Source organism: Trachemys scripta, chromosome 13, assembly GCF_013100865.1.
Source record: "Trachemys scripta elegans isolate TJP31775 chromosome 13, CAS_Tse_1.0, whole genome shotgun sequence".
NCBI lineage: Eukaryota > Metazoa > Chordata > Testudines > Emydidae > Trachemys > Trachemys scripta.
In genome coordinates, this window is record NC_048310.1 from 8,179,757 (window position 1) to 8,205,007 (window position 25,251).

Consider the following 25,251-nt stretch of genomic DNA (forward strand, 5'->3'; position numbering starts at 1 on the left):
GGGGGGGGGGGGGGGGGGGGGGGGGGGGGGGGGGGGGGGGGGGGGGGGGGGGGGGGGGGGGGGGGGGGGGGGAGGGGGGGGGTAGGCAGAGGTGGGGCAGGGGTGAACTGCACCTATAATTGGTTGTCAGTGACAAAATTTCGCTGAAGAGAAAACTACTTCTCATCTCTTGACAGCTATCTAAAGACATTATTATAACTCCAGTAAACTGGAAGCACTCAGCACCATTTTGGACCCTGTATACATAATATTAACAAGAATGAACAGTGCATGGTGGGATGATGAAACGGCAGGAAAAAAAATCAGGGATTCAGAAGGCATTTAAAAGTCACTCAAAATCTAAATCGAGTGGCAGCATAGAAGTTGACGGGGCTACACTGATTTGCACCGACTGCAGATGTGGACCTATTTATTTCTACATATGAGCTAGGCGCACAATTTGTACCTTCTCCTGTCTACCAAAATCTTAACAACAGTCAGGCTGCTGGTGTGCTGAGACCACTGCCTGTCACATTGACCAAGATTGTCTCATTGTTTCCTAGCACTCCCCACTATCAGTCTGTATCCACCTCCTGTCTCATGTCTTATGCTAAGATTGTAAGGTCTTTGGGGCAGGAAATCTTCTATTCTGTGGTTTTTTAGCGCCTAGGACAATGGGGCCTTGGTCCAAATAATAACTAAAAATAATAATAATGCTTGAAATCCTGTGATACGTGAACTGCTTGTAAAAACTGAACAGCATCTTTCCCAGCTGTTAAATAATAATCACTGGCAATGAAAGGGCTGGTTGGCTTCTTTAGTCTGAAATCTACAACACTAGGAAGAATACAGCCTCTTTCTTCTGTGTGATGGCAGGATTGCCAGCTCACCATGACAGTACGCTACCTCACATCTGCACTGACACACCAACCCTGGATGACAAAGCAAAGCAAAGCCGGGTGACAAGTATGCACGATATCATGCAAATAAGATTTGTTTTAAAGATTAAAAATACTTCACAGGTTGACCAGGACCCTGTTCCTTTATTTGCTTAGATAGAGGCTATCTTTATAAGGGGCCTTTTTGCCAGATGCGGCTGTCGTTTCAGAATTTGCATAAACTGGATATATAGAGCGGTATACAGTGTTAATTGTTGAATGGGTTCCAGGCTAAGATTTACTGCTCAGGATATTTATTGCCCCCTAGTGGTCATGTGTGTCTTTAGAAAAAAATAGCTCTGAAAACAAAATATATCAAAGGCTGCTGATAAAAAACAGGATTTAGGAAGGAAATGAAAGAGGGCATAGGCCCTCCGTCACTTATCAGTCCATCATCTCTTCATTATCGAATATGTGGGTTGAATTAGGGCTACCCTCTCAAATTCTGCTTTGCTAGGAACACTTCATGTCTATCTACAATATTATTTAATCACATTTGGGCACAATCTCAACTAATGTCCAAGGCTTCAGAATGAAACCCTGGCTGAACCTTATTACATGAAGGCACTGGACGATCCAGGTGCCCCAGAGCACTCAGAGGAGACAAGGCCGTTGCGGAGAAGCTAAATGAATTCTTTGCCTCAGTCTTCACTGCAGAGCATGGGAGAGAGATTCCCACACCTGAGCCATTCTTTTTAGGTGACAAATCTGAGTAACTGTCCCATATTGAGGTGACAATAGGGGAGGTTTTGGAACAAATTGATAAACTAAACAGTAATAAGTCACCAGGACCAGAGGATATTCACCCAAGGGTTCTGAAGAAACTCAAATATGAAACCGCAGAAATAAGAACTGTAGTATATAACCTATCGCTTAAATCAGCCACTGTGCCAGATAACTGGCAGATAGCTAATGTAATGCTGATTTTTTAAAAAGGCTCCAGAAGCCATCCTGGCAATTACAGGCCATTAATCATGCCTCACCAATCTATTAGAATTGCTTTAGGGTGTCAACAACATGTAGACAAGAGTGAGCCAGTTGATATACTGCACTTGGACTTTCAGAAAGCCTTTGACAAAGTCCCTCACCAAAGGCTCTTAAGCAAACTAGGCAGTGATGGGATAAGAGGGAAGGTCCGTCCTTTCATGGACCAGTAACTGGTTAAAAGATAGGAACCAAAAGGATAGGAATAAATGGTCAGTTTTCACAGTGGAGAGAATTCAATAGTGGGGAACCCCAGGGATCTGTACTGGGACCAGTGCTGTTCAACATACAAGTGATCTGGAAAAAGGGGTAAACAGTGAGGTGGCAAAGTTTGGAGACAATACATAATTACTCAGGATAGAAGTCCAAAGCAGACGGCGAAGCATTACAAAGGAATCTCACAAAACTGGGTGCCAGGGCAGGCCGGCTGACAGCAATTCTGGGCTCCAGGGCAGAACAGTCAATGGGCTCCCTCAAAAGGTCCGCCTGGCATTTGGGGGGTGCCCAGCGAGTTGTCGGCTGCTGCTGGGTGCAATCTTCCGGCATGGCCAGCTCTTCCACATGCCTGCCTGGCTGCCTTCGTCGCCACTGGTACCATCCAGCACGCGCCCAGGAGCCTGCTGCCCACCTGGGTGATTTAAAAGGGCTCCTGGCTGCCGCTACCACGGCAGTGGTGGTGGCCGGGGGCCTCTGGGCCCTTTTAAATCACCTGGGCCCATGGGCAATTGCCCCCTTTGTCCCCCCGTGGACGGGCCTGTGCCTGGGCAACAAAATGGCAGATGAAATTCAATGTTGATAAATGCAAAGTAATGTACATTGAAAAACATAATCCCAACTATGCATACGAAACAATGAGATCCAAATTAGCTGTTACGACTCGAGAGAGAGATCTTGGAGTCATTGCGGATAGTTCTCTGAAAACATCCACTCAATGTGCAGCGGCAGTCAACCAAGTGAACAGACTGTTAGGAGCCATTAGGAAAGGGATAGCTAAAAAGACAGAAAATATCATAATGCCTCTGTTTAAATCCAGGGAACGCCCATACCCTGAATACGGTGTGCAGTTTTGATTGCCCTATCTCAAAAAACATATTTTGGAATTGGAAAAATGTACAGAAAGAAAGGCAACAAAAATGATGAGGGGTCTGGAACCGCTTCCATGTGAGGAGAGATTAAAGAGATGGGACTGTTCAGCTTAGAAAAGAGACAACTAAGGGGGGGATATGATAGAAGGCTATAAAATCATGACTGGCGTGGAGAAAAGTCAATAAGAAAGTGTTATTTATCCCTTCACATAATACAAGAACTGGGGGTCACCCAGTGAAATTAATAGGCAGCAGTTAAAACAAACATAAGGAAGTACTTCACACAGTGCATAGTCAACCTGAGGAACTCATTGCCAGGGTATGTCATGAAGTTCAAAAGTGTAAGTGGGTTGAAAAAAGCATTAGGTAACCTGATGGAGGATAGGGCCATCAATGGCTATTAGCAAACAGGGTCAGGGATGCAACGCCATGCTCTGGGTGTCCCTAAATCTCTGACTGTTAGAAGCTGGGACTGGACGACGGGATGGATCACTTGATAAATTGCCCTGTTCTGTTCATTCCCTCTGAAGCATGTGGGACAGGCCACCATGGGAAGACGGGACACTGGGCTAGGTGGACCTGATCCAGTATGGCCATTTTTATGTTCTTATGTTCATGACTGATCAATAGGGCCCTACCAAATTCACGGCCATGAAAAGCACGTCACGGACCATGAAATCTGGTCTCCTCCCGTGAAATCTGTTTTTTTGTGTGCTTTTACCCTATATTATGCAGATTTCGCAGGGGAGACCAGCATTTCTCAAATTGGGGGTCCTGACCTAAAAGGGAGTTGGAAGGGGGTCGCAAAGTTATTTGAGGGGGGTTGTGGTATTGCCACCCTTCCTTCTCTGCTGCCTTCAGAGCTGGGTGGCCAGAGAGAGGTAGCTGTTGGCTGGGTCCCCAGCTCTGAAGGCAGCACCCACCAGCAGCAGTACAGAAGTAAGGGTGGCAATACCATCCCACGCCATCTTTACTTCTGCGCGGCTGCTGGCGGCAGCTCGGCCTTCAGAGCTGGGATCCCAGCCAGCAGCCACCGATCTCCAGCAGCAGCGCAGAAGTAAGAGTAGCAGTACTGCAACCCCCTCTACAATAACCTCGCAAACCCCCTCCCCTACAACTCCTTTTTGGGTCAGGACCCCTACAATTGTAACACCGTGAAATTTTAGATTTAAAATATCTGAAATCATGAAATTTATGATTTTAAAAATCCCATGATTGTGAAATTGACCAGAATGGACCGTGAATTTGGTAGGGCCCTTCAAAGCCAGCCTTTAAACGATCTTTTCAGGAATCCCCCAAGCAAACCTCAACGAAGTTCTAACATAGCAGAGAACATTGTTTTGCCAGTCACTGATCCAGTTTCATCTATGCTGATTGTAGCATATCTAAGATAGGCAGTTTCCTTTTCCAGGGAAAGGTCTATTCAAAACAGTCACTACAGAAGTTAACTGGCTACGGGTACATATTCTCAAATGTGTGTCATTGGCCCTATACTGCTAAAAGAGATTCTTCTTATGGTCAGGATATAGGAATCAATGCTTTTGGATTGCTGGAGCAGGAAGTTCTGGCTGAGCTCTATCCTTTCTGTTGCTTTCAGTTTCTAAGCACCCATAGCATGCAGCACAATGACAAAAATAAAGTTCCTACAGAAGCATAAATTTGTTACAGTGCTTAATATATGTCTAATGCTAACCTATTTAACAAGCTGCATTTCATTTTCTACTAATGAGTTTTTTCTCTAGGATACAAATAGTGAGAACTTAACATGGGCAACACCCTTCACTCAACTCATTTCTTAATTCAGAAACTTTAATAATATGGGAAAATCTGCTTTTCTACAGGAAACCTGCTCTGCAAATAGGATCACTCTCATTACCTATACCAAAACTTCAGTATTTATTTTTAAACAAGGATTCCCCCCCTTCTTTCTCAACAATTGTCTAACCACTCTCAAAACTCTGCCAACAAGAATCACCCTTTTTATAAGCACCTTTCCCAGCATGCTTGTCTGGTGACTGGCCCTTTAAATCTGGCCCAGAGAAACAACTTCAGCCCTATAGTGGTGGTGGGTTGTTGGGGCTCTCTTCCAGCTGGTAAGTGCTTTTGCTATGGTTTCCATTGATTTTGTCCTTGGGGAATTCATGGACCTTCTAGTCTCCCTAATTTCTGTTCTAGGATTGCAAATGCTTGTAAAGAGGAAGGGTGAGGTTATATGAATTTAAAGGAAAGTAATTAAACGCTAAGAGCCACATCCTGTCTTTGATCTATCAATGCTGCTTCTGTTGGTGGTATTGTGAGTTGTGCATGGGGCTGCAGGTCAGTATAGGGCATTCAGTCTGAATGAATCATGTCCCCCTTTACTCTGTTTTTTGTTATGTAGATGATGATGTAGAGAAGTCATGAACTGATCCCAAAGCCCAAATGTGTATTTATATATTGCTGTGGTGCTTCAGAAGTTGCCTAATACAATTGGCCATTTCCATCCCTACTGCCAGTAGTTACATCACAGATTAATTTGGCCCAGTATGTCTTACTGAAAGAAGTATGGTATAAAACTTTGGAAGTGATTTTATAAATGCCTAGTCTCCCTCTTCTATGTACAGTGGGCGAAATGGACTCATGTAGTATCACTGTTTAGCATTTATATTCTGTTAACATGTAAAAATCACGATCAGGATGGGCTCCATTGTGCTAGGTATTGTACAATATCAATCTCTGCCTTCCAAGGGAGTGTTAATTACTGAATGATTTTAGTGAAATATTTTGGCCTAAGTCAACTGGCCACTTACTTCCTGCTTTCTCAGTACAGGTTTCTGGAAACTAAACTTACTCACTGTTCATTAACTTTTTTCAAATGTAATTTTTCAAAAAATTCCCTCCAGTTTGTTAGCGTGGAGAATTGTAAGTGACAATCTGACCATGCTAAACTTGGAGTCACTCCAATGAAGTCCACGGTTACAATGGAACTCAGCTGAAAATCTGGTCCTCTGAGTACAAGTATGTCTGTAAAAGCCAGGACATACTCAGCTCTCCAGTCTCACACACTTCTTTTGCAGCATTTACAGGACACTTCCCTCCCGTCTAACTATAATATTCTGCAACAATGGTCCCACACTGTGCCACTTCTAATAATGTTACTACAAAAGCTGGGGGCTAGTCCTTCAGAATATTGTAGTATTTTGTAGTAGCGAGGTGATGTGCTTTGTTCAAGGGTCAGAATCTTCCAGCTCAACATGGGGTGTTTGGGACCCCCTAACTCCTGCAGAAAAGCTTCCCTCTGAGACGGCAGCATTTCGTTTACCCTCTGTGTTTGTTCATTTTAAATTTGTATCGGCTTCCAAACCATTTCCTCTTTCGAAGAGACACACGCTCTAAAACCAGAAGACGAGCAAAACTTGTTGGTGGGTTCTACAGAATTCTAACCACACTGGGGTGGGGGTGGAGGGGTAAGAGGAAAAAGCCCTTTAGTTATATAACAACCTCATGCTGTTATAAATACTTTTTTGTTGAAAGCTGGAGCTAGTTGCTCTGAGGGTGAGAGCCAATGGAAAATATGTGCCTCCTGGGATGAGCTAGGATGGCGCCTGCAGCACCCACGTAAGTCGGACTGGCCATGACGTGAGGGTCGCTTTCAAAGGAGTCTTGCTGCATAAGGTCCCTCTGCACCAAAGCCCTTAAGTATGTGCTGAAGTGCCTGGCTGAACAGGGATAGGTTTATGCATGTAGAATTGGGCCCCAAAGGAGTGACGCTGCACAAGAGGCAGAGCCGGTGTGTGCAAAATGAGGGTGTGAAAGCGTTTAGTGCTCATGAAAGTGCTCAGCTAAAACCCTAAAGCCTAATGTTGTGGGCAAGCCCTTTGCACGCTTCTACATGCACCTGCCAATCCATATCAATTCTGATGCGTAGCAACCATTCCAGTCCTTGCACAGCCTCCACAAACAATGCATCTCAATGCTTAGCTGTACAACCCCCGGTATTTCAGTCTTGAGCGCTGCTCCCTTCCCCAGAGTCCTGCCAATGCACTACAACCCTGAGGAGCAAATCCTGCTACTCTAGCCACTGGCCTTCATTCAACTCTTCCCAAATGCACCTCACTCCTCAGCTGAAGAAATCCATGCTGTTTCAATAGCAGTTTTGTCTGTTATCTGTCTATTTTAGGTACTTCTCTAACCCCCTGTTACTGAGTGCCTTATAATGTACTTATCCTCACAGCACCCCTGCGAGGTAGGGAAGTGTTATTGCCCCCATTTTACAGGTGAGGAAACTGAGGCACAGAACGGCTAAGTGACTTGCCCAAGGAGTGGGTGGCAAAGCCAGGAAGTGAAACTGGGTCTCTTTCTATATCCCACACTAAGAATCTCTGTAAGAGATGAATCAAAGCTGCAGAATTTAGCCCTTAATTGCTCTTGAACCGAGATTGGCTATTACTGGGAGACAGGCAGAAACTCCTTCAAACAGTCAATGTTATTTCTTATTGAACCAAGTCTTGCAGAAAGTCCTGCCTTGGGAAGTTTTTCTGTCTGTAATTGAGCCACTCAAGAGCGCTGCCATCTCCTTAACTTGCAAAATGCCCTTACTTGGGTGTGAGCTTGCATTCAGGCAAGTTTGTTTCCATCTACAGGACAGAAGGCATCAGCCTGGACAAAAATCCCTTTGCACTTTGCAGCGTGTTTATATTTAACAATGTTAGCAACGAATGAGCATTTCAACAGGGTGATTTCGGTGCGTTTTGTGTTGGATTGACCTGGAATTCAGAAAATGCAGTTCCAATGGGAGATCTTTGAATTTGAAAACTCCCTTGTATACTTCGAATCCTATGTCCTTGTTCATGGCTATCTGCAAGTGACAAAACACCCATTGTTGCTGTATGTTTAGACGAGATTTTGATGATGTCTTATTATCTGAAACTGTATATGTGATAAACATCGAAACCGTAATATTGCTGCTTCTGGGTATGTCATTTGGTTGTATGTAAATACAGATTTTGTTTTTAATTAACACACAAACAATGAGAGCTCAGTGGCTTGAGCACTGGCCTGCTAAACCCAGGGTTGTGAGCTCAATCCTTGAGGGGGCCATTTAGGGAGCGGGGGCAAAAATCTGTCTAGGGATTGGTCCTGCTTTGAGAGGGGGTTGGACTAGATGACCTCTTGAGGTCCCTTCCAGCCCTGATAGTCTATGATACTAGAACCACAGAGGAGTTTATTTTAATGAAAATAAAGCTTTCCTGGAATTAAACATTTAATACTGCATTTCCTGCTATTTACATTAAAGGATCTACTGAGTAATAGTCAGAAATAAATAGGATGAAATTCAATAAGGAAAAATGCAAAGTACTCCATTTAGGAAGGAACAATCAGTTGCACACATACAAAATGGGAAATGACTGCCTAGGAAGGAGTACTGCGGAAAGGGATCTGGGGGTCATCGTGGACCACAAGCTAAATATGAGTCAACAATGTAACACTGTTGCAAAAAAAGCAAACATCCTTCTGAGATGTATTAGCACAGTGGTTTTCAAACTTTTTTTCTGGTGATCCAGTTGAAGAAAATTGTTGATGCCCTCACCCAACAGAACTGGGGATGAGGGGTTTGGGGCTCAGGGCTGGGGCAGAGGGTTGGGGTGAGGGCTGCGGGGTGGGGCCGGGGTTGAGGGGTTCAAGGTGTGGGAGGGGGCTCTGGGCTGGGGCAGGGGTTGGGGTGTGGGAGGGAGTCAGGGCTCTTGGCTGGGGGTGCAGGCTCTGGGGTGGGGCTGGGGATGAAAGGTTTGGGGTGCAGGAAGGGGCTCTGGGTTTGGGGGGGCAGGGGGTTGGGGTGCAGGGTTGGGGTGAGGGCTTACCTCGAGTGGCTCCCAGTCAGCGGAGCAGCGGGGATGCTAAGGCAGGCTTCTTGCCTGTCCTGGCACTGCAAACTGCGCTGTGCCCTGGAAGCGGCCAGCAGCAGGTGCGGCTCCTGGGCGGAGGTACGCAAGTGGCTCCGCACGGCTCTTGCCTGGAGGCACCGACCCCCCCCAGCTCCCATTGGCTGGGGCCCGGCCAATGGGAATGCGGAGCCGGTGCTTGGGGCAGGGGCAGCACGCAGAGCCCCGTGGCCCGCCCGCCTAGGTATCGTACCTGCTGCTGGTGCTTCCAGGGTGCAGCGCGGTGTCAGAACAGGTAGGAACTAGCCTGCCTTTGCCGGGCAGCACCGCCGATGGGACTTTTAATGGCCCGGTTGGCAGTGCTGACCAGAGCGGCTGCGACCCAGAGCCTTACGTTCCGCAACCTGCAGTTTGAAAACCACTGCATTAGCAGGAATGTTGTAAGCAAGACACGAGAAGTAATTCTTCTGCTCTACTCCACCCTGATTAGGCCTCAACTGGAGTATTGTGTCCAGTTCTGGGCACCACATTTCAGGAAAGATGTGGACAGATTGGAGAAAGTCCAGAGAAGAGCAACAAAAATGATTAAAGGTCTAGAAAACATGACCTATGAGGGAAGATTGAAAAAATTGGGTTTTGTTTAGTCTGGAGAAGAGAAGACTGAGAGGGGACATGATAACAATTTTCAAATACGTAAAAGGTTGTTACAAGGAGGAGGGAGAAATATTGTTCTTCTTAACCTCTGAGGATAGGACAAGAAGCAATGGGCTTAAATTGCAGCAAGAGAGGATTAGGTTGGACATTAGGAAAAACTTCCTACCTGTCAGGGTGGTTAAGCACTGGAATAAACTGCCTAGGGAGGTTGTGGAATGTCCATCATTGGGGATTTTTAAGAGCCGGTTGGACAAACCTATGTCAGGGATGGTCTAGATAATACTTAGTCCTGCCATGAGTGCAGGGGACTGGCCTAATTGACCCCTCGAGGTCTCTTCCAGTCCTATGAATCTATGATATTTCTATGATAATATCCTACGGGCATTGACTTCAGTGGCACAACTCTATTGACCTCAGCCAGACCATGACTTGGTCCTAACTTAACAATTGCTGTACGTTTTGCCAACTTGTATTGTTAATTTCAATAACTTGTCATTTTGTGGGGACTTTGAAAAGGACACAAATGAACCCAAACAAGATAGGTGGCAAAATAACAAAGAAAAAAAACCCTTCAAGTCCAAAGAGTAAACAGAAACTCTGCCTTTTCCCGTAAGTCAGTCTACAGAAGTGACGCTGGTTTCAAAATCTTCTAACCTCTTGAGACTTCCTTAAACATTGAGTTTAAGCTTTTACTGGACTCAAATTTTTCTTTTTGGGGAAAATAAATAAGGCACCCATTTTGGTAAAAGTCCTCCTTTTTTGTAGACATTTTACAAAATATCTGAAAATACAGTATTTGCATGAAAAAGTACAATATAAATTAAGAAAAGATGCAACCTAGAGTAGTGGTCTGTTTAGAAAAGGCTTTTTTGGGACACACCCCTTTCCAACTCTTTATACCATATCCCTCAGGTTATTTACATATATAACAGTGGAGAGATAGACTATATATAGTTATATTATATCCTACTGTTTAACAGCCAATTCTAAATGCTTTATAAGACACATGCATATTCAGATTGTGTTGAAAATTACTGTGTTGTCAGCATCTGGACTAGATTTAATGGTGCTAATTTGAAGTCATTTGGTCAAGTGGTTACAAGGTCGGTCTCTGTCTCTGTCACTGTCTCTCTCGGTATATTAAGGAAGAAATAAAAGGAGCCTTTTGCCCTGCTATCACACTGTATCTGATTGATCAGAGAACCTAAGAATGACCAGATCAAAGGTCCATCCAGCCCAGTATCCTGTCTACCGACAGTGGCCAATGCCAGGTGCTCCATAGGGAATGAACAGAACAGGTAATCATCAAGTGATCCATTCCCTGTCACTCATTCTCAGCTTCTAGAGGCGAGGGACACCATTCCTGCCCATCCTGGCTAGTAGCCATTGATGGACCTATCCTCCAGTAATTTATCTAGTTCTTTTTTGAACCCTGTTATAGTCTTGGCCTTCACAACATCCTCTGGCAGAGAGTTATGTTCTTATAAATAGGACTGATTGTTCTTAACAAAGTATGTATATCAGGGAGGAATTTATTAATAAAGGTACTTTTTGATTTTGCAGTGAAGTTATGAGCTTATTTTTTAACAGATGACAGCCACCGACTTCTTGGCTCACAAACTTTGTGGCTCTCAAAGCACTGTTAAGACAAATAGTGAATTCAACATCACAACAGCCATACAGAAAGGTTATTCCTGTTTCACAGACATGTAAACTGAGGCAAAGAAAGATTAAATGACTTGGTCAAGGTCACAGACTGAGCGAGTGTCGGTTTGGAATAGAAATCAATTTCCTGGTCCTCTGTGCCAGCCATTTGATGACCAGATGTAAGGCTTGTTTTACTAACATTTTAAAATAGTCCAGATAATATAATTCACTTGGGCATTACTTGCTAAAGCATTACCAAGGGGAATTCCTTTGGGTTCAAGGTGAAAGGGATACTGGATAGGATTCTCTTTGGAATTTGGCATGAATTTAACTGGCTTATTATTTTAAAAAGTTAATGTTTTATAATGGAGGGAATAGAAGATTTAAATAACAAAAACGAGCCCACCTTTTTCTTCTATTATTTTTACTAAGCAAACCTACCAAAAGAAGAAAAATAAGATGAACGATGATGGGCCACATTTGGCTCTTATTTATACCTGTGTAATTCTGGTGTAACTCAACCGAGATCCAGATTGACACTGGTGTAACTGAGCAGAATTTGGCCCAATATTTATAAAAGAATGTGATCAAAGGGAAGAATTGGCTGGATTTCCTACTGAACACACTGCTCCTGTAGATTAATAGTTAAATACAGCAGTGAAATGATATCGCAGAGCACAACACACATGCAGTTTAACAGCCTCTCTTGAACAGCCACTGAAAGTTCAAAACCTGCTGGCCTCAGTTAGCAATGTCTATGCAGCCTGCAATCTCCTAGGGGTTGCCTCCCTCTAGTGAGCATAACTGAGACTAACATGGGCACATCCCGCAGTCCAGACACTTTCCTCTCCACACTATTCTGCTGTGTTAACTTGCTCGTTGTGACCTTCTTATCAGACTAGGAATGGCCGCAACTTCATTTACCCAGCACAGAACTGTACAACCAACCAACCACTCGTTCTGAATGCTGGCCCCAGATGAACATGAGTAAGGTAGAGAACAAATGGGTTCAAACAATCCAGAGTATTGGAAAGGTTGGAATGCAGGACTGACCGTCACAGCTGCTCCGCAGGTATCTTTATAATAAACCAAATTAGGAACCCAGTTCTGAGCACTCCTAGATGCTGGGAAAGTTTGGAACCAGTTGCACAGCCATACTGGCTGAATGCGACACATCTCTAGCTGGAAAGAACAGCATGGTTGATCTAGCTGGTGAGCAGAACTTTTCCACAACATCCCACTCCAAAGTTAAACACACAGGCACCCACCCCAACTCTCTATCAGAAAATTAGGGATGGGTCAAACCCAGAGCTTCCAGTATGACATTGGCTGAGTGTGGATTCAGATGTCCAGATCAGAATCTGCTCCTGTCGCTTTGGTTCCAGACCAGATCCAAACGGGGAAAGGGACCCTTTCTTGGTCCCAGCTGCAGATGCGGTGGGAGGGCGTGTGGCTCCTTTAAGGCAGAACACTGGTATGTGCTGCAAGAGGACCAGTAGTGCTGCTCATAAATGTTTCAGTGGAATAAGTTTTCCATCAGAAAATGCAGTTTCATCAAAATCAAAATGTGTTGCAGGAATGTATCAATTTTGACAAAACTTTTGATGGGAAAAATTCAAAGATTCATTTAGATTTAGCTGTTTTGCTTTGATAAGGTAAAAATGTTTCATTTTGACTTTTGCTGTTTCTATTCATCTTCTTTTGAAGTTGCTATTATATTAAAATAATCAATTTTACTATCATATTCTACATTGCATGTTTTATAGTCTAACGTTTTGACATTACTGAAACAAAATGATTTGATGTTTCTGAATCAAAATTGTTCAGAATTTTCATTCCATCAGAAATTCAACTTGTTCCAATTTGGAATTAAAACAAACTCGTACGTGTCAGAATTTCCTGCAGAATGGAAATTCCAGTTTCTGCCCAGCTCTAGAATCCACATCCCATCTCTTAGCTGCTCCTGGTCTACTCTCCCATGATGCACCTCACCATCATGGTCTTAGAGCCATCCATGGCCCGTAAAGGAGATTTGCAGCCATCTCCTCTGCCTGCTAGAACCCAGGGCCACGTTGAGCCCTGACGTTGCTTCTGTGGGTTCGGACTAGGCACAGATTTGGCCCACCACGCATGCCGAGTTTTTACAGCACAATTGTCTTTTTGTTGGCAAAAGTGATCTCAGCAAAACACGTGTGTGACTTGCTGGGGGGAAATAGCTTTTCTAGGCAAACAGCTGCATATGAGCAGATGACATGCAGAAAGTTACCAGCCCCCCCAAAAAAGGCATTTGCATGAAAACATTAACCCACTCCTTCCCCATTCCCCTCGTTGCAGTATGGCCTAGCATGAGAGCTCATCTTTAAGGAAGAGATCAATGATGCTACATTAGCACCTCTCTTGCTTTTCCATTCAGATACCAAGTTTGCTGGGACAGTCTTGAACTGTACAGCCTATTGTGTCTCTTCTGAGCTCTGATAACTGTGGGTGACACTGGTAGAAGGTGACGTTAATGATAACCTGCAAGATTTTCTTCCTACAAAAGTGATTGGGAAATGGAGAATTGGCGGTTAACAATAGCTTAGTAAATAGTTAATAGTGCTTAGAGACAGAAATAGATTAACCCGGGGTAGGGTGCAGAGACCGTACATGTTTCAAGTTCATTCCGCAGCACTGGCTTCATACCCTGGAGCGCTTTAGAATTGAGATTAGCAATGGGTCAGAGCCATTAAAATTTGATCTATGCCAGGAACTGAACTTCTCCCAACATCAAGGGTGTTTGGATCCAGGCCTTTAACTGAACCTTTTCCTTTTTTTTATCTTGTACAAGAGACGAGGCTACCATGAGAATTTCTGGGGCCCAGGCAATGGGAAAAACCTCTTATCCCATTCATATCACCAGGGCCGGCTCTGGCTTTTTTGCCGCCCCAGGCAAAAAAGCCTCCAGCCACCCCCCCAGCCAGGCAGGGGAGGGCGTGGTGGGAGGGCGGCGAGCCCTGGCCGGGGCTCCACTCTCCCCAGCGGCCAGAGCGCCGGGGGGAGGGCAGAGTGCCCGGCCGGGGCTCCGCTCTCCCCGGTGGCCAGAACGCTGGGGGGAGGGCGGCGAGCCCGGCCATGGCCCCGCTCTCCCCGGCGGCCAGAGCCAGAGCGCCGCGCCGCACCGCGCCACCCCCCTCCAGGTGCTGCCCCAAGCACAAGCTTGATGGGCTGGTGCCCGAGCCGGCCCTGAATATCACCTTTCATCTCCCCTGCCTCTGCTTTCGCTCTCCCCTTCCCTCTGGTTTGTTCCCGGAGAACACGCAGTTGGTTGTAGGGGGCTTTCTTGTAACCCTTGTACCTGGCAGTGTCCCTATCATGAAACGAATGGGATGTGGGGAAGGCTCTGGGGATGCTTGCTGGATTGCTGAAAGTGGAGCTGTCGCACCCAAGAGCCCGCAGCTCTGAGGGAAAGGCAGTTCTTACATCCACTGGGGAGCTCTGTGCAAACCCTGCTGTCACCTTGCAGATGTGTTGAATCGGTGCATTGTCTGGCCGTGCTCCCTCTCTGGCCAACATCCCCCGCTGTCAGGGCTGGGCCGCCCAGCTGTTGGGATCCTCAGTGGAGAGGAGGGGTTGAGTGCATTGCTGGGCAGGCTGCATGGGCCGCTGGAAGCAAATGGGGAACTTGGGTGTCTCTGCCGCAGGATGTTAAATGCCCTGTGAGATGCTGGTGCAACGGCCCTCCGGGCTGTTAGCAGGATTTGAACGCCAGACCTCTGCTATCTGAACTAATGGCCTTAGGGCCTGCGCCAAAGCACGTTTGGAATCAGCGCAGGCCTTTACATTGACTTCAGTGGACTTGGGACCAGGCCCTAAATCCATTAGCTGGAAGCAGCAGGAGGCAGTTATTCTCTGTGGCCCAGTCGCCGATGGGGCTGGGTAATGCCTTACCACTGTGCTGTGTGGGAGAGACTCATGGAAAGCAGGAGTCAGGTGAGATTTAGATCAGGTGGCACCTTCCACCTGCCTGTCTTTGCCCCCAAGTGTACAACACCCATACAGCAGCAGGGTGATGTGAGAGAGGATGTCACTGTGTCCCCTGCTGATCAGCTGTTCCCAGCTGCAGGAGTCACCAACCGTTCTTCTCATCCGCCAGATGAGTTAAGGGTGCAGTAAAAGGGCTGCTATTGAATTCATCTTGCCCCACACATCACAATTAAACACATCTGCAGCCAGGCTGGGGGAGGGAAGAGAAATCACCCTCTCTCTGCAGCCCTTGCAGTGTGTTTACCTCCTTGCAGTAGCAGGAACTCAACAGTTTCTCCAGATTCTCTGCATGTGCTTCCATGTCATTGGCTCTGTCTAGCAGAGTTTAAAATGTATCCTTTATCTGGAAATCTAACGCAGAGTCTGTCTTTCCTGGGAAAATAACTGTTCCAGTTCACAAGAAAACTGCTGTGGTCCACAGGGCCGCTATGAATACACTGATACTCCAGACCGATGCTCCCTGTTGGTGGGCAGCTTCAGAATAGCACAGACACATTGCAAATCATACACAAGCTGCAGGGGCTTGGAAAGAAATTCGACGAAGGTCAGCGGGGCTGACATACAAGCTGCAAATCTTCCAGCTGTGTCATGTCTGCAAACACTGCAAGCAGGAGAAACCACACGCACGCTGGGAAAGGGCATGCTGCCTACCTCCGGGGCTGGAGGGCCCTTGCAAATCGATTGTTGCAATTTTTGATGCCTCGAGTGATTCTGTGGAACAATGGCAGGTTTATGCTGGAAGTAAATACCTTTGTGGGAAGGGGAGCGTGTGGGGGGAAGATGGCAGGATGGCGTCTCAAGAGCTGCAGACAAGCCCAAGAAATGGACTGACGGGGAAACATCTACTGTCAAAAAACCCAGCTGATGGCAACAAACTGGAATACGTGCTTAGTCCCACTTGAGTACTTACTGCGTGATATATAAATACAAGCTAACTGCATCTGCTAGAAATGTGTGCCTGGAGGGGAATGATGTAATAAATAATAGACACTTGGATTGTGTGTGTGTGTGTGTGTGTATGTGTGTGTGTAAAGACTTTCATGCACATGTATGTATAATCTATTTAGCTATTGATAAAAATCTATGACGGGCAAAAACCAGAAGCTGGCATCTTAAAACTCATTGGATTGCATGGCAGGATCTGTGTTTTCCTCAGAACAGAGCCTGTCACTATTTGGTACTGATCCAAGCCAATATGAGCCTAGTTTCTGTACTCTGTTGGATGCCGTAAAAATGTTACAAGAACAGCTCGCGGGATTTTGATACCATTGAAGCTGACCCTCAGAACTACATCTAATCCAGACGCAGATGTCTTAGACTGTAAGTTTCTTGGGGAAGAGATTGTGTCTTCATATGTGTACAGTACACTGGGGCCCTGATCCTGACTGGGGCCTCTGGCTGCTACCGAAATATAAATATTTCATCATAATTTGGATCTAGATCCTGCCTCCATGTCCCCCTTGTGAATGTATGTATTTAAATTTGTGAGTGAATTTGGTGCTAACGGTGAGGCGCTGATAGGAAGGTGTGGCCTGGAGTAATGCCATTAGGCACAGGGGAAACCTTGTCCTTGTTCCACTGCACTTCTGGCCCAACCTGCGAGACCCTCTGCCTTGCCAGCTTTCCTGAGCAGACGCTCACCCATGCCAAAGCATGCACCAAACTGATTTACTCTTGGGCCCTAAACCAAGATTTCAACTAACGTCTCCCTGAATGAGATCCCAGGTCAGATGTCCACTCTGCCACCCGGGCATGATTTATAATATAATATATGGAAATATACCTATCTTATAGAACTGGAAGGGACCCCGAAAGGTCATTGAGTCCAGCCCCCTGCCTTCACTAGCAGGACCAAGTACTGATTTTGCCCCAGATCCCTAAGTGGCCCCCTCAAGGATTGAACTCACAACCCTGGGTTTAGCAGGCTGATGCTCAAACCAATTTATTCACTGTATAACGATTCACTGATGAAGCTAAATTGTTTCTTGTGAGCTTTGATTTCAAAGCACTAGCAAAGCCTGTTCTTTCTTGCATTGGTTCTCAATTTTCTCCCCTCTTGAAGATGCATATCTCCCTCCTGATCTTAGATTTTTATATAGCACCTATTACACTGGTACCTAAGTGTTGATGAGTTGAGGCACAGATGTGCTGTAGCCACCAGTGACTGTGTAAGCCATATTAAATCTCCCAGGGCTCAAGAGCTCTGGTAAGCCGATATCTAAAGTTATTTTGGGCACCATATAACAGCAAGGGGGCTGCTTTCACCAAAGGGTCCCTGACACACAGCAGAGACGCAATACATCATCTGGGGAACTTTGATTCTGATAGCGATCTGCACAGCCATTGCTGTCAGTTGACAGGGATGGGAAGGTTTTTATGGTTTGGCTTCCCCTAGATTATTGCCCCTCTGCCTCAGAGGGAATGGCAGAAGCTACTATCAGTGCATGCATTGTGAGACAGAATGATCTTTGGTTGAGGAGTGTTCTCTCCCAGGCAGGAAATGAGGGGTGGGGGGAAATCAGTGGAGATTTTTCCTGAGAAAAATGCCTTGTTGATTGTATCTGACCCGTTCCGAAACGGAGAGCAAAGGTTCCTTGTACCCCATTGCATTTGGAATGGAAGATAAAAGAATAAAATTAAGCAGGGGAAAATGCAGACTGAATATCAGGAAACATTTCATAAGTGCAAATGATTACAGCATAATCTTACTCTTCCGCCGCTGGAGTTTTCACTTTGGCTGGAGCAGAACCACCCCTGCCCACCTCAGAAATGGAATTAAGTGATCCAGTTTAGAATATGCAGATTGTGAATTCTTTGGAGCAGGCACAATGGAGTCATGGGGCATGACTGGGGCTTTTAGGTGCTACGGTAACCTACTGGTGAATGTGTCTTACAGGTTCCTGCTCTGTGCTGATATGAATTGTTACAGCCCCTATTTAAAGACGCTTGGTTATTTAGCTCAAGGTGTTGCAGCTTATGCTTTTTAGCTCTGGAGGTTCCCAGTTCAATCCCTGCTGTGTTGGCCAAGATGGCAACCGTCACACTACCCTCGTATGAAATAATAACACTTCCAGAGTCAAAATGTTGGTGGGTGTTAAAAATACCACCACATTATTTCTAGGTTAATCAGTTCGCGTGTGCAAATGGACCATTAGCTGAGCACTTTCCCATTTTTTGTACACACAACACCTCCATGCACATGTAGGGTTTTTTTTTAAGAAGAAATAAAGCTTCAGCAAATCCCTGGGACCAGACAACTTAGGGGAAAGTTTAGTTTGGGATCTTTGAGGTTTTGCTACCAGAACTCTCATCATGTTGGTGGCCATCAATAAATATGCAATTCAATAACGACAAGTGCAAAGTACTTCACTTAGGAAGTCAAAAATCAAATGTGCAACTACAAAATGGGGAATAACTGGTTAGGTGGCAGAACTGCTGAAAAGGATCTGGGGTTATAGTGGATCACAAATTGAATACGAGTCAACAATGGGATGCGGTTGTGAAAAAGGCTAATATCGCCCTGGGGTTTATTAATAGGAGTGTTGTGTATAAACACTTGGGAGGTAACTGTTCTCCTCTACTTGGCATTAGTGAGGGCTCAGCTGGATTTGTGTGTCCTGTTCTGGGGGCCACACTTAGGAAAAATGTGCACAAATTGGAGAGAGTCCAGTGGAGAGCAACAAAAATGATCCAAGGTTTACAAAACCTGACCTATGAGGAAAGATTTTAAAAAAACTGGGCCTGCTTAGTCTTGAGAAAAGAAGACCGAGGGGGGACCTGATAAGTCTTCAAATATGTTAAGGGCTGTTATAAATAGGATGGTCATCAGTTGTTCTCCACGTCCACTGAAGGTAGGACAAGAAGTAATGGGCTTAATCTGCAGCAAGGGAGAGTAGGTTAGATATTGGGAACAACTTTCTAACTCCCAGGATAGTTAAGCTCTGGAAGAGGCTTCCAAGGGAGGTTGTGGAATCCCTGTTATTGGAGGTTGTTAAGAACAGGTTAGGCAAACACCTGTCAGGGATGGTCTAGGATTACTTGGTCCCGCCTCAGTGCTAAGGGTTGGACATGATGACTTCTCGAGTTCCCTTCTGACCCTATGATTCTATAGGCAGCTGGTGAAAATATTCTTTGGCAGAGTCCACCCTGCAGGGCGAATCCTATTCCCCGGGGCTGGGCCCGGCTCCCTGCTCCTGCCCATTGGCTTTTTCCTCTTGCGGATTTGGAGGAGCCCACCGTAACATTATTTGACACGTGTGTCCATGTGTAGCTTGGGCCCTCTCCCTCTTACACCTTGCCCTGTCTCGGCCTTGGCCCCACTAGCCACGGGGATTTGCCTGCTCAGCTGGGCGTGCACGTGGGTGGCAGGGTGGCTCAGAAAACGACATGGCAGAGATGATTTTGGAGGGGCTGAGCCCCCCTGCCCTAGCCATCCACTGCCCATGCCAACTGAGCCTTTGCCAGGCAGCACAGTGTGTTTGCCAGCCTTGAAAATCCTCATATAAACTCCTACATTCCAGTTTCCTTCTCCACCCCCCCCCCTGCAGTGAACAACCCTCTGCTGAATGGTAGCTAGACGAGTTCCCAAACAGTATCTGCTGTTATTACATTAATTACAGTAATCTAACGGGAAATGTAAACAGGAAAACTCGCTGGGGAGATAAAGGGTAAATGTGCTGCATGGCGAGGGACGGCGAAGAGGTTGCGGCTGCGGTGGGGAATGGAGTTCAGTACACGGGCCGTGTAAAGTTCACTCTTCAGCTTGCGGCTGGCTGCGGCTCAAAGGCGTTAATTAGCTTTGACAGATCGCCATCAGGCCAGCGTCCCCCATTTGTTTCCCTGCTTGGTGACAATCAAATCCCAGCGAGCGATGGCTTGGGCCTGGAGTTCAACTACTCTCTGTGGCATCAGCGCCTGGGACTGAGGGCATTAGAGCCTCGGAGTCAAAATGTCGGCGTGCAGTTTTGCAGCATAAGGCTTTTTTGATGGAGTGCGTGTCTCCTTCGCTCTCTGGTGCCTGGACTTTGAACCCCACCCAGGAATTCAAACTCACAGGGAGACCCAGGGAAGACCCAGACAGAAAATGTGAAAAATCAGGACGGGGGGTAATAGGAGCCTATATAAAAAAGACCCCAAAATTGGGACTGTTCCTATAAAATCAGGACATCTGGTCACCCTAGGGAGACCTCAGTGCCTGCCCCCCATCCCCAGGTATGGAAAAAGCAGTAGCACTGAGGGGAAAAAATAAGACTCCAATTGCATTAGCCCGGCCTCTGCCAGCAGGTGTCACTCTAAGGCAGAAGCAGTGGGAGATTGGAGAACATGGAGGAGGGGAGGCACGGGCTGACAAGCAAAATCAACAATGAATAGGAGCCAGTGTGATCAGTGGAGGGATCGGGAATTGCTGCACGGTCCGGGGGAGTTCTGGGGAAATGTGCCGGGAGAAAGAACTGATCTGACTGCCAGAGTTGGCTACTGACCAGGGGCGGCTCTGTTTTTTGCTGCCCCAAGCACTGCAGTCAGGCGGCTTTCGGCGGCACGCCTGCGGGCAGTCTGCTGGTCACGCCGATTCGGCGGCATGTCTGCGGAAGGCCTGCTGGTGCCGCGCCTTCAGCGTCCCCGCCACCAAATTGCCGCCGAATCCGCGGGACCAGTGGACCTCCTGCAGGCATGCCGCTGAAGGCTGCCTGACTGCTGCCCTCACGTCCCCGGCACGGGCTTGCTGTGCTGGTGCCTGGAGCCGCCCCTGCTACTGACTTTCAGTCATTTTAAAATATTCTGCCACTTTATTCTATATTCCTCTGGAACTGCATGGTAGCTTTACACAGAGCCTTCCTCCTGAAGCTTTTGACACGCCAGTGTTTGTACTGCATCTATTGATTATTTCTAACCAGTGGCAGGAATTTAACCCCCCTCCTCCCCCCACAGCCCAGAGTAAATCAGAGATGTGATCGGAAAGTTACAAGGATCTCTGGCAAAGGGGATTCCCTGAGTCTGAAATCGATCAGCCACCTCATCATTCCAACTGAGCCCCTCAGGAGATGCACATCTGAAGAAGTGGGTTTTTTACCCACAAAAGCTTATGCCCAAATAAATTGGTTAGTCTTCAAGGTGCCACCGGACTCCTTGTTGTTTTTACAACGGAACAAGGTTTTCCCCCAGCAGCCAAACACATTCCACCCTGTCATGGGCTAGCGGGCCCTTTGAGGCACACTGGGCATGATTTAGCAGCTAGCCCTCAGCCTCACTTACGCCTTGGCAACATGGGGCTTATTAGTAACCCCAGCTGGGTGTGAGGGGCTGACCCCAACAGGGAGAGCAGGGTGTAGAGTTATGAGCTCAGTAGAGGAGGAAGACCCTGGAGGGAGGAACAAGGAGAGTTTCCATCTGGGAAGAGCCTGAGGAAGTCAGGCTCTCTCCCACAGGGAGCAGGGTAGGCTCCTGGCGTGGGGAGCCCGGAGATAAGGCCTAAAAGGAGCAGGGAGAGCTTCAGAGGCGAACTGTTGGCGTGCCTGGAGAAGGGAAGCGGTAGGGGAATCCTGCTGGGGGAGAAGCAAGATAAGAGATGCTCTGTAGGCATCAGGAGGCGGAGAACTTCTGCGCAGCCTGAGAGGGGTAGAAGAACTATTAGTCTGGGTATTTGGTTTGGACTTGAAGTTTGGCCTTTTGTTACCTCAGAAGGGGAGTGAACTGTTACATGACTTGGCCAGAGGGCTGAGCCACAGAAAACCCAGAGAAGGAGTCAGGAGAAGACACCAGCTGGGACTGGCCATGGCCACTGGAGGGGGGTGTGGGTATGAGAGTGGAAGTCCCTTGCAATGCCATGTCCAGGCATGAGGAGGCACCCTAGAGATAAGGATGTGTGTATACACTCCCCCTAGTGAGTCTCCTTTCCGGGAGAGCAGATGACTTTCACAGCAAGGCCTGGAGGTCCCAAATCCCACCAGGGGATGGGGAGGCAGAATTATTATTATCCCCATTTTACAGAGGAGGAACTGAGGCACAAAGCGTTTGACTTGCCTGAGCTCGTGTGGAATTTGTGGAAGAGCTGGGCTCGAACACTGATTCCCCAGTCTCCCAAGCCACACAGAAAAGCAAAGTGGCACTTGACTGGTATAACTGCAACTACCCTCGGGGCTTGGGCTGGCACCGCTGCATCAGTGAAGGATTACACCGCTTCATATCTGTGACCAGCACTGCTATGCCAGAAGATGTCTGTAGTGTAGACCTAGCCTGGTATAAATGTGCTTGTACTAGTATAGCTATTTCCATACAGTGGGATAAGGGGAATGAGCTCCCTTTCTATCAGTATAACTAAGTCAACATTAGGGGATGTACCAACTAACTAGATCTGTAGAAAAACCAAAGGAAATCCCTAACTCAAATAGTTATCGATAGAAGAATCGTGTGGAGATTGGGCCTTCAATATAGCAACCTCTGGGAAAGGAAGACTGCAGGCAAAGGCTGGGAGTGAAGGGACTTTTTCAAATATGGGGTGAGGACACAGGCACAACCCCTGACTTTTACAGGAAGTGCCACAAAATCCTTATCCCAAAGAGACCTCCTGCCCAGTAAGGGGACCCCACTTCCTGGGAAGGAGGAAGCACTAAGTTGAACCTGTTGAGACTGGAGCCTGTGGCCAGCTCCTTCCATTTGGCGATGCAGGAGAGCCACAGGTGCTGGAACTAGGGGTGCTGCTGCACCCTGTGGCTTGAAGTGGTTTCCCTTCTATACAGGGTTTACAGTTTGGTTCAGTGGCTCTCAGCACCCCCACTATAAACATTGTTCCAGCACCCCTGAGGAGAGCCACCAGGAAATTCCTAACTAAAGCTTTCCTAGATCCCTGGCAAGTTTGTATTAAACTTTGTCAACCCAGAGGGGTAGCCGTGTTTGTCTGAATCTGTAAAAAGCAACAGAAGGTCCTGTGGCACCTTTAAGACTAACAGAAGTATTGGGAGCATAAGCTTTCGTGGGTAAGAACCTCACTTCTTCAGTTGCATCTGAAGAAGTGAGGTTCTTACCCACGAAAGCTTATGCTCCCAATACTTCTGTTAGTCTTAAAGGTGCCACAGGACCCTTTGTTGCTTTTGTCAACCCACTCATTCATATTAGAGATGAGCCCAAGCCGCAAGGTTTATACCTGGCTCTCAATTTCAAACACTCCAGAGTGTGCAGGTATTTGTGCCGTTCTGCTATTCTAATGCAAACAGAAGAGCAGGGCTGGATCTGGAGCGACAAGCACAGCTGGCTGGCATTGGCAGGGTTGTTGCAGATGGTTGGCCCGGCAGCAGCAGTACCTCTAGCTGTTCAGTAGAAGAGAGGAAGCCAGAACTAGCAGAGAGGGAGGGGATGAATGGGGGTGATGAGAAGGGAAGAGCTCCAGGTGGTACAAGTCAGCCATGAAGACAGCAGGAGTGATTATGTTTGTTTGGCAGACACAGGTATTAATTGGCATGTATGTTCTTTATATGCCCATCAGCAATGGAAGATATTGCAACAAGTCTGAGGCCAGCTAGGAGTTCACTGTTGTCACTATTATGCAAGCAGGTCATGCTAATCTTCACAGCAACAACTGGTTCAGATCCTCCCACTCCCAATACATAAACCCTTCCACTTGGGCTAAAGGAGACGCTTCATTAGCAGGACGGGGTCTGTGACACACAGTTGCGAAGTTCCGATTGCATCCATTTGAAGGCATCCCCCTCTTCCCCCTGCCTTCACTACTGTATTATTTTCCCTCCCTTCTTAATGGTCACATTTAACAAGCATCTTCTAGTTTTATTTCTTTAATTTTGGCCCAGGAAAAGAGGATACAGCCTCAAAATGTGAGGAAACCGAGTAGCTGAGATGCACCTTATTCCTCTTTTGGCCCCTTGTTTCATTTCTACAGTTCAGTTTCTTGTGAACTTCCTCCCTCTTCAGAAACTTAGTCTGATCTGGCCAACCCCTGTCGGGCGCATGCTCTCTGGGTAATAGAATATACAGATGTGTGATTTCACACTGCAGTTGGTGACACAACAGCCTCCCTATTTTGTAATGTACTCTTTTCTCACAGGGGCTTTTTATGTTTTGTTTTTTCAAATGACTGTGCCCATAGCATACAGCATACCATCTGAAAAAGCCCTTTCTTAGAGGTTATTTTCAGAATGCCTGGGGTTTCCAAGTCCTGATCCCACCTGGGAGGAATATTCTGTACATAACCTTAGAGGGGGACTTCTTCTAAGGGGCTTTTCTATTGGGGTAACTGGAGAAGGTTTGGTGTTCCCGGAAAACAGCTCAAGCCAGTGTAGGGAGTTTTTCTTAGGTCACTGCTGCAGAATGCTGGTCCTGTTTGATATTTTGGCCTAGCTGCCACCTCTAATAAGGAGCTGGAGGCAATCCAGGAACCAGTTCTCAAAGGGGAAACTGTGAAGATAGCCACCTCCAAGAACATTACAGCTCTATGGCTAGGGGTAGATAACCACCTTATTCTTCCAAACGCTCCCAGCCAGAACCACAAAGAGGGCATTGCTTTACCCCAAACATAGCACCTCCGCTGACAGTGCAGCTCAGCATCCACACTGGAGTTTCTCAGGTCTCTTGCTCTGCAGTTACCTAGCAGCTAATTCAACGGTGTGGACTGTCACTGGTTACTGTAGCTCGTCTACACAGTTTTGACCCCACCTGCAGTAGATGGACCCATGTGGGTTTGCTAAAGGCTTGAATTCCAGTGCATTTGCCTTCTATAATTATTCACATCTCATGGTGGGAATGGGTGTTCTGATTTTCCTCCCCTCTTATTTTGGGTGGGAAAATACAGTTGTGGTTTAATCTCGTGTAGTGCGCTCACGATGCACTTTGTTTCTGGAATGCAGGTTGGACTGTGCTTTATAGCATGTAGGTGCCAGTACCCGATCATGCTGGGGTCTGCAAAGGAGCAGTTCGGCACCCAAGGAAAAAAATTCAAAAGTGCCTAAGTGAATTGAGCACCTAAGCCCTCTTGACTTTCAGTGCAACTTAGGTCCCTAAGTCACTTAAGCACTTTTTAAAAATGTTACCCCAAAGCTCCTCCTTGAATTTCAATAGGATTTGGGTGCCTAA